Source organism: Schistocerca piceifrons, chromosome 7 (assembly GCF_021461385.2).
Source record: "Schistocerca piceifrons isolate TAMUIC-IGC-003096 chromosome 7, iqSchPice1.1, whole genome shotgun sequence".
Taxonomy (NCBI): domain Eukaryota; kingdom Metazoa; phylum Arthropoda; class Insecta; order Orthoptera; family Acrididae; genus Schistocerca; species Schistocerca piceifrons.
Genome location: NC_060144.1, coordinates 495,996,447 through 496,005,339, shown reverse-complemented (window position 1 = coordinate 496,005,339; position 8,893 = coordinate 495,996,447). Strand labels below are relative to the sequence as shown.

Sequence of the window (8,893 nt, the reverse complement as noted above, 5' to 3'; positions counted from 1 at the left end):
CATGCATAACTATTTGAGCCAAAACGCTTCAGCATATAACCGACACTTAAATGAAGTCGAGCCAAAATTATTGTAGGTTATGCGCTTGCCCAATCGCTACAGGTTGCTGCTGATAAGACCACAGTGAATATGCAGGTAATTCACTAGTCAGGATGCCAGTGAGCTCGCAAACATAACTCCATGCTGCCAAAACGACTATGTTAGACAGTGTTCCTGGGTGCATTCTGTGTTCCCACGTCTCGCCTTATGAGGGTACGTACTGCAACTAGGAGCAATGTCAAACATGTCTTGCTGTTCCAGTTGCTATTGTGTGGGGAAGCATAATGCTGCATGAGCGCAATGACTTCCAGATCTTTGAACATGGTACACTCACTGGCCAAGATTATTATGGCATTGTACTCCTGCGCCGTGTGCCTCTGCAGGGGTGAATTCGACTCTGATTTGACTTTTAAGGATGACAACGTACGACCACATTGAAGAGTGCAGGTGGAGTAGCTCCTGGAACTAAATGATATTTGGTGAATAGACTGGCTTTTCCGTTCCCCCGACTTAAATCCCATCGACCAGGTATGGGATATATTGAGGAGGCATGTTGTATCACTTTTTAACAATGAAATTAGTCAACAACCGTGTAGTTTATGCGTTATTTTATTTTTACTACCAGTTTCGACAACGGCCTTGCCGCAGTGGATACACCGGTTCCCGTCAGATCACCGAAGTTAAGCGCTGTTGGGCGTGGCCGGCACTTGGATGGGTGACCATCCGGGCCGCCATGTGCTGTTGCCATTTTTCGGGGTGCACTCAGCCTCGTGATGCCAACTGAGGAGCTACTCGACCGTATAGTAGCGGCTCCGGTCAAAGAAGAAGAAAACCATCATAACGACTGGGAGAGCAGTGTGCTGACCACACGCCCTTCCTATCCGCATCCTCAACTGAGAATGACACGGCGGTCGGATGGTCCCGACGGGCCACTTGCGGCCTGAAGACGGAGTGCTCTTTTTTTTTTTTTTTTTTTTACTTCCAGATTCGGCATTCCAGTATGCCCCACATGCATCTCTCAAAAATAAACGACATTGTCATAGTGGGCAATACATGCCTGGATGTCATCAATTCTAAACCGTATACCAAATGCTTCCTTCGAATACCTGATTGCACCTGATTGGCCTTCAAAGGAACTTGGTCAGTTGCAATCAGGTCTTCGAAGGAATTGCTTGGACACGGTTTAGAATTGACGACATCCAAGAACATATGGTCCAGTATGCCAATATTTTTGAGAGATTCATATGGAGTCTGAAGATGGAATACTGGAATGCCGAAACTGGTGGTAAAAATAAAATAAAATAACATCTGAACTGCACGCCTATTGGCTAATTTGATTGTTAGCTACTTGACCAGCCGCTTCCCCATGTCCACACTGGTTCAACAGAGAGTATTGTAGAAGTTCACAAGCACCTTCTACCATCCAGCAGTTCTGAACCGCGCTTATGGAGGAATGGAATGCCCTATTTCAAGAAATCCTTACCAACCTTGTGGCCAGAGAGAGTACACGTTGTAGAGCGTGTACTGCCGTCCGTGGTGATCCCCCGTCCCGTTAAGAGCTATGTCCCAATTTCTTTAATGTCCAGGGGACCTTCAGTATAATTACTATCATTGAATAAAAATGTATTTCTCTTCGTCTCTTAGCGTAATTCTTTCTCTTACCTCCTGTACTACACAGTACCAGTTCATCCTTTGTGTGGTCCAAGTTCCATCGGGCTAAGTGAAGTATCTTTCGTCTTTAACCGGCCGCGGTGGCCGTGCGGTTCTAGGCGCTTCAGTCCGGAACCGCGAGACTGCTACAGTCGCAGGTTGGAATCCTGCCTTGGGCATGGATGTGTGTGATGTCCTTAGGTTAGTTAGGTTTAAGTAGTTCTAAGTTCTAGGGGACTGATGACCTCAGATGTTAAGTTCCATAGTGCTCAGAGCCATTTGAACCTTTTTTTTTTTTCGTCTTTAAGTTTTGCACGCCAGTATATATTAGTGAAACTTTCTTTTGGCGGGGCACAGAAACATGATGTTACCATCCAATTAAGGCAGAAGATATGGCAGTATATGGGGGTCTCTTGTCCGTTCATGAACTACATGATACAGAGGTCATATTAAAAAAAAATATATCAGTACCATGCAAAGGTCGAGTGTTGCAATTTTATGTTAGAGGTACTATGACTACACGCTCGAGTAAATTAGCTGCAAAACTTTCCTCGTCTTCTTACTTGCCTTTTCCGTTTCTCTGCGAGGTCGGCATTGTTACATGGGTTAGCAGTTAGGTAGCTGGTTGCTTAGTTAGCAATTATATGTTAGTATCAGCGGGCGTGTAAACGTTTTCTAAATGTTTGAAAGTTTATGTAACGTGTATCTGTGACGGGACGTGGGTACCTGCCCGGAATTCACGTAGCTGGATGTGGGAAACCTCGTAAAAACCGCACGCAGGCTGAATGGCTCACCAGGCCTGATAGTTAATCGGCGGGGTGGATTCGATTCAGAGAAGGCTCACCTCCGTTAGCCGCGAAAGCGGCGTGTTAATGCACTCTGTTACACGAGCGGGTGGTGAGAGAGAAGTGACGTTATTATAATAGTAATAGACATGGATTTGTTAGTACGTGTAGTTTCAGTTTATAATAGAAATAGTTTTTATAATTACTATTACTATTATTATTATTATTACGAGGTATGTCCAAAAACGTGTACAGATACAGAAAAAATATTAATTGTACAAAAACCTACAACTGATAACTACTTTTCTACATTGCTTCCGAGATTTTGTAGGCACTTATCACAGTTTGGCGCAAGTTTTTGTAAGCCTTTTTCATAGAAGGTTGCCACATGTGTATTCAACCATATAGTACCATGTTCTTTCAGCTCCTCATCATCGTAGGAGTGTTGACCACCAAGGACAGATTTTAGGTGTAAGAAGAGATGAAAGTCGCTAGGATCGGGGACCGGGCTGTACGGAGGATGATCAAACGCGTCCCAGTGAAATTCCCGTAAGAGTTGTCTGGTCACATTCGCCGTGTGAGATCGGACATTATCGTGGAAAAAAACAACACCTTTTGACAGTAGTCCTCGGCGCTTGTTCTGTATTGCGCGGTGCAATTTCTTAATGGTCTCGCAGTAATCATGTGCATTGATTGTTTGGCCTCGTGGTAAGAAATCTATCAGCAAAATGTCTTTTCTGTCCCAAAAAACGATGCACATAACTTTTCGAGGTGTCAAGATTTGCTTTGGCTTAACCTTCGTTGGGGATGAAGTGTGCCTCCATTCCGTTGATTGCCGTTTTGTTTCAGGGGTGTCGTTCGATACCCAAGTTTCATTCCCCCGTGTCTATCCGAGAAAGAAAACCATCGCATTCTTCATTGTAGCGTCTCAAAAACTGACGTGCACTGCCCATCTCTTGTTTTTTGTGTTGTTCAGTAAGAATTTTGGGTACCCAACGAGAGCAAAATTTTCGAAATTTCAGTTATTTAGTAACAATTCCATGAGACAGTGATCGTGAGATCCGCGGAACTTCCATAGCAAGGGCACTAAGTGTAAACTTACGGTTGCGTTTAATCTCCTCTTCAAATGTTTGAACCAGTTCATCAGTAACCAAAGACGGGCGTCCACTACGTTCTTCATCGTGCACTTGACCACGTCCTTCATTGAACAGTCTGACCCATCTTCTAACCATTGAATAAGTCATAACATGTTGTCCGTAAACCTCGCAGATTTGTCGATGAATTTCCTTTGGTTTAACTTTCTTTGCATTTAGGAAACGAATCACAGATCTGATTTCGCACGCGGCGGCATTTTCAATTACGGCTGACATTGTAAAGAAGCACTACAAAGCACACGTCGACAGCACCCGATCTGAAAATGGCGTACATGTCTTCTCCTTGAGTCAGAGTAACTGCAACGCATGCTCGGAACTGCGATCGTAGCGCTGCCGCGGATAGAAACAGAAACGGAACTTACTTTGTGGACGACCCTCTTATGGTGATGCGAGGTAATATTGTGTACGAGGTACACTGAACAATTTGTGTTAGAATCTGTGTAAGAATCAGTACAACTTGTGTTAAAATTATGGGTAACATGCTACAGTGTAATAAATAAATATATCGAGCGGGTCGAAACTCACCTGTAACGCCCCGAAACGAATTAAGAACGCAGCGACTTTCCAACGCTTCACTCGATCATATACTGCGACTGAAGTAGGTGTCTACACTTCAGGTTCGTACCTTCAGTTTTTTTTTCTAAAATCAGGAAAACCTCTCTGCAGAATTATTCGCTGCGTCATCCTGATTGGCGATACGCTCAGTGCGCGTCTGAAGACGTCGTAAGCAGCTGCTTTGACAAACGGAGCGCGTGTTTGCCTCTAAGTGACCAGGCTGTGAGTAAGCATGACGAGCACGGCTTTCAGGCTCCAGTGAGATCGCTGCTAGTTTGCCCTAAGCAAAGCATGTTGGTTTGTTGGTTGTAAATCATATCGGAAACTAAATACTGCCGTCTCCTTAGTAATCGTAGGAATTTTCCAGCGTCTAAGTGATTTAGAGAGGTCCAATATCAGTCTCCAGCAGACATCCACTTTGAGCGCTAACGGAAGGGAGTCTTTATTCATGAGAACAGGTTGTCAAGTATCTACAGCCTGGGTAGCAAGTCCTCTCGTCCTGAGAATTTAGGCTCTTGCTTTGTGTGTCCGCTGCAGAGTATGCTTCACCTGTGTCGAGCGCATCCACTCACACCAAACAGGTTGATATGGCAATCAATGAGACCGTCCGAATCTTGTCGGGATGTATGAAGCCAACTCCAGTCGATAAAATCTACCCAATTGTTGGAACAGCTCCCACCACTTTTAAAAGGGCTGTTGCAGCTGATGTAGAGAGGGCTAAGCAAACTTATGATCCCTGACATCTAGTGCATGATCATCAGGCTGAAGTCCGTCGACTGAAGTCGAGAAAGAGCTTCGTCGCCAGGACTCAACCACTAGAGGGAACACAAGGAGTCTAACCGTGTCACCAGGTGAAAGAGCAAGGGTTACATTTCAGCAAGATAATGTTCGCCCGTACAAGGCGAGAGTTTCTGCTGCTTGTTTTTCGTCCGTGCCAAACCCTTTCTTGCCCAGTAAGGCCGCCGGACTCCCCCTCCTCGCTCCAATTAAGAATGTTCGGAGAATTATGGACAGGGCCCTCCATTCACACTGGATTTTGCTGAACTGACGCGCCAATGAGAAAGAATCTGGGGAAATATCTCTCGAGGGGCCATCCAACAACTCTGTCAATCAATGCCAAGCCGAATAGCTGCTCACGTTAGGGCTAGAGGTGGACCAACGCGTTATTGACGTGCTCGATTTGTGGAGCTCTTTCTCTTTCATAAATCATCCAATAATTCTGACATTTTAATCATTTGTTTGTCTATACATGTACATAACATCTACCGATTTCCGTCCCATTTGGATAAATCCGCGATGCTGAGTCTTTTTCTCGTAGATTATATCACTAGTCGTGCTACTTTATGCTCCGTTTATCTTCATTTTCATTTGAGGAATGTAGAAAATAAAGAAAATATACTATGAATATACAGTAAATCATAGCGTTTTACATTCATAAGTGTAAGTCAGCGTATTTTCACATTTTGTCGCTTTCGTCGTTCCAATTATGTGCAAAGGAGGTTGCTTGCAAAACGCTTATCCCATAATATTGATCAGTAATTTAGAACTCGTATCGGATAGGACTAACGTGACACACAAAGTATACAGAATAGGGAAACACAAATGGTCACAGGTTTATTTCACCCACGTGATAGCGTCACAGAAATGCTGACATAACTGGACTGATGCGTCCAGATCTAGCCAGCTATCCCGAGACAGCCTACGAACCAAGTTTCAAGAACAAATATTAAGGGAGACTAAAGGAATAAGCTAAACCCCCTATGTATCACTCAGGTAGGTAGTGTGTGATAAGTTTGTACTAATTATAGCGGGCACTCAAATGGAAAGGAAACACATGAAAAAAACCGAAATTAAACTTTTTATTATTTCAAAAGTAATCGTCCTTGTGTTAATTTATTTATTCCGTTGTGAGAGCAAGATGGTCAATGCCATCATGGAAAAATGTTCGCGGTTGAACCACGACCTGTATTCGGGGGTGCAGCTCTTAGTTCGAAGCAAATCTATAGCGACGATGTCTTCCTTCATGGCTCCAAAAATCTGGAGATCGCATGGGGAGTGTTCGACACTGTGGAGCCTGATCCTGGGACATAGCTGTGTAATAGTGGCAGGGAGAAATTATCTTAGCTGTGTGCTGCACCACAAGCCGTTTCACGAACCCTCAAGCTCGGCCTACCGTAACAATGGTAACTTGGCCTCCATACCAGTAGCGACGAGGCCTTTACAAAACTGGCGACGAGGATATACAAAAGAGGAGACATGAGAGAGTACAGGCAGAGGAGGAAGGAGAAGAAAGGAGGGAGAGAGCAAAGGAGGGAAAGAAAGGAAAAGGTTACGCGAAAACAGGGGAAAAACACAAAGCAAAAAGGGGGTAGTGAGGGGAAGTGAGAGGGAGATAAGGGCTACAGGGTGTAATACATTACCAGTAAATGAGGTGACAAGTACCAAAGGAGAATGAAAGACTATGTGCTGACAGAGTAGTGTCGCGTGCACACGAGGGGATGTTGAGATGGGAAACTGTGGATGTTGGTAGATTTGAGGGAGGCAGAGTGCGTGAGTTGCGAGTGGCTTGGAAGCGAGAACAGGAGGGGGTGCGGGAGAACGTGTTTATCTGAGTGGTTAACCTAAATGAGGGCCGCCACAACGACGGCAGCTGTCTGTGGAACAGGCGTCGTAGCTCAGCCAGAGCGGACTTTATTGTCCCGAGGGCGGCTGCCCGGGCACTTGCTGCGCCGCCCCTCCGTTCGTGTTGTGGCCGGTACTGTGCCGCAGCCGGCCGCGGAACACAAATTGATTGCCTCGGGACGCGTTCTGCCCTCCCCCACAACAAGTGGCCAGCTGTCGTACGCTAGCAGCTGAGAACGTATCCAACGTACGCACAACAAAGAAGCAAAACTGAAGCTATTCCAACATACAAGACACCTAATTACCTAAATGTATTTTACAAGCTCTCGTTATATCGGAGGAGCACGACGCGATACCAAACATGCCTGTTGGGTAATAGCCAAGTTGTGTTTGTTAAAAGAATGAAAGATTCCTTCCTAGTTGAAATTCCCCCTGTTCCTTCGCTTCTGAACTTTGAAACAAGAAGGTTCTGAGGCGTTCGCAGTGATATTCAGTGGTTTGGTATTTAACTAATTTGAAAATGAAAATGATAATCTTATTTTATTACGTTGAATAATTACTAAATAATTTTTCCCCCGGCTAAAGATTTGGTCAAGTTGCTAAAGAACTCCAAGTTAACATCGTGTTAAAGTGTTGTCTGTAAGTTGTGTGAGTGTCACTAAATCACAGTTCATACAACAGATTCTATACACCTATTGATTATGATGGAAGCAGTTATATTCAGCAAAATAATCATTAAAACCACCGAATATCAGCTGCGCACAACTCTGACGTATGTTACCTGAAACAATATTCTTCGCAACTCGTGCTTAATTAATTTGAGCTCCATACATCAGCTAGAAACGTTTGTTATAAGGATCGTGCTATGAGCACTATTTTTGAAGAACCAATCTGATTCTAATTATTTTCATTAAAATGAGTTCGGGACCACCGGTGCACATTTATTTTTACACATTTGTATTACGTTCGGCATTTATGTCTGCGGAGTTGCGTAATTTGAATTTGCCGCTGAGATAATTGTTAAGATGGCGGCAGACAATTGATAGAGACTTTCTATTATTAGAGCAAATAAGATAAGTATTTGAAATGCTTATTAAACTTTACTTTCGTATTGTGCACTATTTAGACTTCATCAAGCAAATATTTGATTTTTTTCTAAGGAAAAAACAGACAAAAACGCGATACAAATCGCTATCATCGATGGCTGCGCTCCTTGCAGCGGAAAGAAATAATTAACACAGATAATGATTATTGGGAGACGGATTAAAGTTACAAATAATTATTCACTCATATTTATTATAATAATGAACTCTATTCTCAAGTAATAATTAACAAATAATTACAATTTCTTAACAGACGTCAGTTTGATGTGCGTCCGCAACCTACAAAAGCCAACCAACAAAACGTAAAAACGAAGGAAGACAAACGCAGATCATAAAAGCAATTTACGATTATAATTGTCTTTGTATGATACATATCGATATGTCCAATTACATCATAGAATATTATATAAATAATTAATATTTAACATAGTTTTCACTATTTTTTCATATGTTGAATAGATAATGTTTATAATTGTTAGAGGCATAATTTCCTTCCGTCGCACTGTAGCTAAAATTTATCTCGTGGATGTTACAGTTCGTAGTTGAATATTAACATCGAGAGCAATGCTTTGGTTGCAATAATTACAAGTCTATTGTTTGAAACCGATAAACAATATTTTATTCGAAATAATCTCGATTGCTATTTATACATTTCTCCCATCTCTGCCGCGCGGGATTAGCCGAGCGGTCTAGGGCGCTGCAGTCATGGACTGTGCGGTTCATCTCGGCGGAGGTTCGAGTCCTCCCTCGGGCTTGGGTGTGCGTGTTTGTCCTTAGGATAATTTAGGTTAAGTAGTGTGTAAGCTTAGGGACTGATCACCTTAGCAGTTAAGTCCCATAAGATTTCACACACATTTGAATATTTTTTTCTCCCATCTCTCCGGTAAGCTATGAATTCCACGCTATAAAAAAAAGAATGACAATCGGACGCTGTCAAGTCTGGAGAGTAAGCCACATGCCATCTTGTTTCCCAACTGAACGCCTC

General features: G+C 43.2%; 1 pseudogene; it reads left to right on the top strand.

The window, feature by feature from the left end:
* The first annotated feature begins 668 nt into the window (after window positions 1–668).
* On the top strand, window positions 669–786 carry LOC124709224 (annotated as a pseudogene).
* The last annotated feature ends 8,107 nt before the right edge of the window (window positions 787–8,893 follow it).